Below are 7,582 nucleotides of genomic sequence, written 5' to 3'. Positions count from 1 at the left end.
ATATCCTTTACACTTTGCCATGTGCAGTTTGTTCCTGAGCTGAGTCAGAGTATTATCTCAGTGGGAGAGCTACGAGCTAGTGGTTGTCAAGTATTGCTTTCAGAGCGGTGTTTCTAAATGTAGATGGGATCTCTTGTGATTGCTAAAGGATCCCACAACACCTTGTTTTACACACTGCACATTTTTTATATAAAAGACAGTAGATTCTCAGGTACCCTACAGTCATGTAGAGTCTTTCACAAATGTTGTGCATGGTTCTGATGATTTAGAGGTAGAGGGACTAGTGAGACACGACATGATGAGTCTGTGGCTTTGCAGATGGATAGAGAGCAAGTGTTAACAGATATTCCTCTTGTAGGAGAGCTTCAATATGATGTGTGCAGGTAATGTCTACGTATGCAAATGTAGAGTAGTCTAGCTCTAGTGAAACACAATAGGGTCAGTCAGAGATGACAGACATGGAGTTTCTCGATATGATCAAGGCTAACATGATTATGCCTAGACATGTGTAGTTCCTACAAAGCTGGAGGTGAGACAACCTTATGTGACTAGTCTTGTTGATGAACATAGTGCAGATAGGGTTGCCATGGGCAGGTTGGCAGAGATTACCTAACTGTCATTGGCCTTTGGGCATCTCATGTATGACCTTCTTGAGTCGAGACCCCACATTGTAGCTACAGTGGGAGCATTTGTAGTTGGGATTTTTGGTCAAGTAGTGACTGAAATTGGCAATGAGCATGATGGAGCTATACATGTTATTCAGAGATACCTACAAGATATGCATGTGGATCTTGGCGGTGCTACGCAAGTTACATTGGACATGATACAAATGCATGCACGTTTTGAGAGAGAGACAGTGGGTGTAGACTGAGAGTCGACACATTCCTCTCACATTGTATTTATACTAGTAGGCGTTACTAGTAGGTCCCCTTATTAGGCATATCGCCTTTAAGTCGAAGTATGTTGGGGTAAAGGTGTTATGCCTACTATGCTTGTGGCCAGACAATTGGCCACCCATCCACTAGGTGTGTACACTTATCTCCTTATTCTTTATACACCAAAAGAATAAGGAACTCTCTCATTATCTCACACCAAGAGGAGATACAAGCTCCACCCACACTACCGTGTTTGTCTTCGTGTCTCCTCACCGCACACACACCGCACGCAACTGCAGGCGCTTGCACACTCTTCTGTCACAATAATTAATTTCTCTAACTTTTCTAAATGATTTTCTTATCTTAAACTAGCTATTTAAGAAGGGAAGATGCCAGGACCAAGGTTAGAAGATTAAAAAGGTTATCAACTATGGTCTAGTCGCAAGGAGTGGAGAAAATGAGACATAGCCTAAGAACTAAAAAGGGGAATCCTTTGTGGATTCCAATGAAGCTAAATGGCCGAGGGGCAAGCTTCATATGCCTCCAAGAGACTGTACACAAGTCACACAAGAGAGCTTTAGAACGGAAACAAGGAAGGTAAAGGTAAGTTCATTGTTTGTGCATGTAAGCTGGGGGACTAGCTTGTCCATGTTGCTAATATAAAAAAAATATAATTATTCTAATTGTGATTGGCTTAGGAATAGAATCAGCCTTGCCTCATATTCATATTAGGCCTAACATCTTTGGAAAAGCTTCATTCATGGTTTGATTAGTTCAAGGTGAGTTAAAATATGCATTAAGGTTCATGGCATGTGTAGCTAGGCCACTCACAAGGGACACCTAAGTCAAATTTGAATCCACGTTTGTAGGAATGTCTATGTTCAATGTACCAAGTGTCTCAAGCCTCTCACTCACTCAAGGTATCTAGGACACATGTCAAGTGTACCATCAAGTTTCTCTTGGAAGTAGGGGGCTAGCTTAAGCAGGGGGCCAGCTTAGCTCCATCAAGAAGGAAAGGAGGACACTTGTTACCATGCTCTCACTCATGCCCAAAGTGAAGAAATCCATTCATTGGCTAGTCCAAAGTGAGGTCCAATGAGTTGATAAACTTCTAAGAAGGGGAAAACTCAAGGGGGGTCTCTCTTGTAGGTTTGGGAATCTCATTTTTGCATACACACATGCTACATTCAAGAGTGACAAGTTCCCTCACGTGTGAAGAAGCAATGGTGCCTTCATCAACACTTCATGCTCAAGTGCAAGCTTATCATCTTCTTCATCTATTATGCTATATATGCTAGCTATTCAAGAGAGAAGCTCTCTTGAAAGTAGAAGTACCGGATGCCATACTTCTTTCTTGTATGATACTTCTTCTTCCTCTCTATCTACCTCAATCCCCTTAGCTCTCTTTACCTTTCATGGTGTTGAGGCCTTGGGATAGAGGCCCAATCAAGAAGAATCAAGAGGCACATGTGATTTTCCATATCCATGTTGCCAATGCTCTTGTGAAGTACATCATGTGCATTGTAAAGATCTCTCTCTTCATGGGAAAAAGAATAATGCAAAGTCTCTTTGGAGGGGGGACTAGCTCCAAGTAAAATCCGGTCCTTAACTGTTGTCAATGTGCATGTGTGCAATCTTTTCACAATTTTCACTTTATTTGGCTAAGTGTGATTCTCTTTTGTGAATATTGCAACCCCACACTCTCTCTCTTTTGTAATCAAGTTTCTACTCTTCTAGCTAAATTGATTAGAGATTCCTCTTCTTTCTACTCTCTACTCTAATTTCCGCTATGCCTAAAAGGAATTAAGACCAATTCTATGTCATTGGTATTAGAGCACTAGGTTTATTCTCTTCTTGCTTAAGAGGAAAAGTCCTAGGAGAAGCTACAAGAGTAGGAAAATTTTGTGCATGCTATCTAGTGAAAGGAACACACACTATAAAACTTTGCACCCAATGGCTCAAAATAATCAAGGAAATCAAGTAGATATGGATGCTCTTGATTTAACACATGATAATGTAACTAATGAAGGTTTAGGGCTTGTCAGCTATCTTGTGCACAGAATTCAAGAGGCTATGCGTAATCCTGCTCTTCAAGCCGAAGTACAAGACCAACTCCAAGCCAACAACATGCTCAACAAGCATATTTCCTTTGGTTGGGTAGATGCACACCGAGTTGCCCACCATAGCAAACTAATATGCTTACCTCTTTGTCGGTTATTCTCAAAACCTGCCATACGCACACATGATGACTATGTGATCGATCTGCAACATTCTATTGTAGAAAAAGGTTATCGCCACACCATAGCCAAGTTTATTGTGACTGAGTGCATTCCGAGAGAAGATCACATGTGGTTTGTTCGTCGTGGGCATCCTGCTCGAGACTTGCAGATGTCTTACCACTTGGATGAGGAGCTCTGCTTGATCCCTGAGCTTAGTCATATGGCTGAGACTTTGTTGTTTGGGATGGGAATCACAGATTGGAGGCATGGATGCGTTGGATGAATGAAAACAACATCCCTATCGAAGAGGCACCTCGGGTGGAGTGTGTGCTCGTTGATTTCAAACCAGAAGAGAAAGCGGAGTTCTTGTTGGTGTTGGGCATGATAAACAAGTAAGTTTTTTTTATTTACGCATGTTTTTATGCTGCGACATTCGCAGTCCTTGTCTTACGCACATTCATTTTGTAGGGCCACGAGGATTTCAGTGCCTCACACAACTGCGCACGAAATATTCACGATGCAGAAAATAGGTACTACAGATCCAAATTCCCTTCTCCATAAGTTCTTTGACAGTGATAGAGCAGCGGCTGAGAAGGCTTTGCATTTCAGAGGCCCCAATAAATCAAAATGGCTCAAGTTTCCCATGCCTCTTCTAGCTCAACTTATTTGGAAGATATGTGTAAGAATCATAGCCGATTTGTGTGTATGTTTTCATTGCACTCAAGTTTTGAGTATACTATTGTCCAACCACAGGATGAGTTCAATGCCATGTACAATGGCAAAATCAATGGCCTGCCATCAAACGGGAGCTTTGACTACAATTTGGCACCAAATGCATACGAGGGGAGTTTTGCTTTGGCATTGTCTCAAACGGAGCAACATTTCACTCGCAAAGGCCTTGAGATAGCCACAATTGCCAATCCAGAAAATGGTCATGAGTTTTTTTGGAGGTGCATCTCATACAATAGTTGGGATTAGAGGTCTACAAAGATGACACGTTCAGAGTGTGTGAGGTCGCACGAGCACGCATCACTTTTGAAGAGTAAGTTAGGATATTTTTCTTGCACTTATGTTGACTCTTCGTGCTTTAATTAATTACATTTTCTTCGTCACTATCTGAGAAAGTGCCGATTACTTGACATGCTCCAAGCCGGGGAATCATATCTAAAGGAGGTGGGCATAGGATTATCGGAGAAGACTTGGAGCCAATGGATTTGTTACCATGTCTATTGGTGGCAACTTGAAAGGTGAGAGTAGCATTCTATTTTGGTAATTAGGATTGTTGATTTTATGCAACCATTGTTTTTACCACATTCTAATTTGGCAGGTGAGTGCTCAAGATGGTGGAGAAGATGGAGTCTGAGAAACAGCATGTTGTCAAGCTACACGTGAAAGCCAAATAACAAGGTGGTTGCTCACTCACTCAAGCATTGAGGACCTATCGTATAAAGCATTTTGACAAGGCCTTTAGGAAATGGAATGAACAGATCAAGTCTACACACGAGCTGGAGGAGCAGTCCCACTTCGCCTGCACAACACGCCGCTTGTTCTATTGGTTTGTCTTTTGCGTATATGCTAACTGAAGTATCTTGGTTATGTGAATCATTGTATTTAACATACTTGAGTGTCAAATAGGTGGTGGAGAGAGGCCCTGGTATACCCCATTCCCGAGCACCTTAGTGATTCATGGTGACGTTTGGAGAGAGAGAAGACATGCTTATACCCGGATGCATGGATAGATGATCTTCGCTCTAAAACATCATGGGGAATTGTCCCTGGTGGCTTGATTACCCGGACAGAGAGTATCCAGTTGAGGAGGCAGAGCTAGACGCAGGTAAAGAACTCTCTAAAATTTGCCTTTGCCATCCATGGATTAATGGATATAACTAATATCTCTATTTTGTCAATAGCGAAACATCGAGGTGCACAAAAACAGGTTGCGGAGCCTGAAGATGCCCTTTCTCCCAACACAAGCAAGCAACCTCCGACCAAGAAGGGTCAGGTAGCTAGGCCCCCACGATTGTTGATCTGCCTAGTAAGAGGCAAAAGAGAGCTAGAAGGAAGGAGGACTCTAGTGATAGTGAGCAAACTCTATAGAGGACAACCGTAGTGATTGGAGTGCGTGGAGGTCACCATCCGTGTCTCTCTCCGTTCCATCGCCAGGGACTATTTTGGAGTCTCCTCCACCTGCACCATCAGAGGGTAGACCTCCAATAGGGCTCCCACAAACTGTTTATGGACAACACTACATGTATTCTACCAATGTACATTTTGATGGTCTTCTTTAACCTTGTTGTATTTCCTAAATCACCGTTATATCCTTACCATACAGACATGGACATCAGCCGCACCATCTTGCAGTGCATGCCAATGTGAAGAGGCTTGTAGATGTTATTCCTGATGTGTTCTGCAGGGATAGGTAAGCCATGCCCCAAACATCTTAGCAATGTAATTGAAGGTTTCAGCAGTGCTAAGTTAGAGTTTGTGTAGGTGCCTCTGTACTGTGCGTACATTCCTAGGATCTCTGATGGAGAAAGGATGGATGGATCCGAGCAGCAGGCTGGGTGGTGTGCATTTGGTATATACGGCCTTTCCCACCCACACGAGGCCACATATGCCTGGTACCGGCGGAGTTCCTTTGTGGAACCAGTGGGATAGCAACTTTGTGGATGCTGCATTCTATATTGTGGCTGAGTTTCTACTGTCAGGTGGCAAGATTGTAGCGACGTTTTGTGCAGAGCATCTTGTCATCTTAGTTTGGAGGCAGATTCAACGAGTCTTTGCCTACTCAGGAGTCTACACATGCGGCTTCTAAAGGCTAGCTACACCACGATTGAGGACTATGTAGAGGCGGTGAGTTACTGGTTTAGGGTTGTGACGCGTCAACTTGTTTCAGTCAACAAAGTGGTCTACAGTTAATGTTCTTTGTAGGTTGGCACTTTGTTATTGGTCATATTCACACCCCCCAGGAGTGTTGGGAGCAGGCTTCCTAGATATGATCGCGCAGCTAGAGAGATTGCAACTGATGTACGTGGCTTCTCACATGATGACGATATCATCTAGGAGCAGGTGCCAGGGGGCGCAGAGCCCACACCTTGGATGATTGATCACACTGGCAAACCATTCCGTAGAGGCACTAAGAGGAGTCCTATGTTTTCCAGGTAGTTTGAATCCTATTCTCGAGTTTTAAGTTCAATATTGTCACCAAAAAGACTTAGGCTTGGCATGGGTTTGCAGGTGGCTAGTAGGGATCTTTACAGAGATGGGAGATGTTGTGTTGGATTTGTTTGTAGGAGAGAGAGAGAGAGAGAGAGAGAGAGAGAGAGAGAGGGGACATTTTGTGAGTGACTGAGGAGGGAAGGCAAAGTGAGTGAGGGAATCTGCTCGTCCGATTCCAAAAAGTGCTCGACAAAAGCAGCTCGCCCAAAAAGTAAGCTCTTCCCTCTTTACCAACAGGCAAAACAATATATGTGGTAAGCATGTCCACAGGGGAGTATGAATATCCCCAACGCCTCTTCGTCATACATGAGCAAGCCACATCCACTGTAGCTATTAGGCACCTGCAATATCTCTGCATTAGGTGGTGGCACTTTGGAGGGGGGGGCCTGCAAATGAACCGGGCTTTTCCTGCGTTGCATGATGTTTACAAAATTTGAGCATTCAACTTTCCCTCATCTATAGCTTGGCATATCAGTCATTACATCTATAACCGTATGGAAACTTTCCCTCATTCCCATAATCACTATGGACTTTCTCTCATCTATAGTCTTGTTATAGACATGGTGAAAAACTTTCTTTCTCAAAGACTATTTGTATCCGTATGGAGACTTTCCCTCATCTTCACAATCACTAAGAACTTTCCCTCATTCTCAGTTTCGAATCACAAACATTACAAAATGTAAAAATGAAAGTTTTCAATTAATTTATTTTTCTTGTGTTGTAACAATTGCAAGAGATTATTAATAACGGTAGCAAAATTTATAAAAAGAAATCAATATATGACAGCAATAGTATCAGATAATCAACAATCTCGTAAAATAGATTTAATGCTCCTTCGCAATGTCCTCATTGAGCTTCACATTCAAGATGAGTTGTTTGCCACGATGTTGAAGAGTGATCTTTTTGTTGTGGGCATCCAAAATTGCTCTAGTATGATAAAACCAAGGCATTCCCAATAATACATCAAAAGCAGGTAGCTTCATGATGTAAAAACTAGCTAATCCAGAAAATCCTTGAATTTTTAATGGTAGAGCTCCAATGAGTGGTGTAGCAAGGGTTAAATCTCCAGTTAGCGAGTTGAGCATCAATGTATCCATGATCAGTACAAGAAATATCCAAATGCTTAACAAAATCCTGAGAAAGGAAATTTTATGTAGCTCTAGGATCAAAGAAGATTAGAGCTTTGATATCTTTCATCGTGCAAAAGCCATAGTATGGAAAATTCCACCCAATAATGAAGGTTCTGCAAAAGACACAGGAGTTGGTATT

General features: G+C 42.4%; 2 long non-coding RNA genes across 2 annotated transcripts; both read left to right on the top strand.

Annotated features, from left to right (window-relative positions):
- The first annotated feature begins 4,244 nt into the window (after positions 1-4,244).
- On the top strand, positions 4,245-4,625 carry LOC147448629 (uncharacterized). The gene is made up of 3 exons (XR_015189513.1): positions 4,245-4,341; positions 4,422-4,501; positions 4,582-4,625. It is a non-coding gene; the product is annotated as an uncharacterized LOC147448629 (long non-coding RNA).
- On the top strand, positions 4,621-5,447 carry LOC147448628 (uncharacterized). Its single transcript, XR_015189512.1, has 2 exons — positions 4,621-4,928; positions 5,005-5,447. It is a non-coding gene; the product is annotated as an uncharacterized LOC147448628 (long non-coding RNA).
- Positions 5,448-7,582: the final 2,135 nt, after the last annotated feature.

Source organism: Adiantum capillus-veneris, chromosome 10 (assembly GCF_014529385.1).
Source record: "Adiantum capillus-veneris isolate H3 chromosome 10, ASM1452938v2, whole genome shotgun sequence".
NCBI classification, from domain to species: Eukaryota; Viridiplantae; Streptophyta; class Polypodiopsida; order Polypodiales; family Pteridaceae; genus Adiantum; species Adiantum capillus-veneris.
The sequence above is the reverse complement of the archived record's forward strand: the minus strand, read 5'-3'. Positions and strand labels throughout refer to the sequence as shown.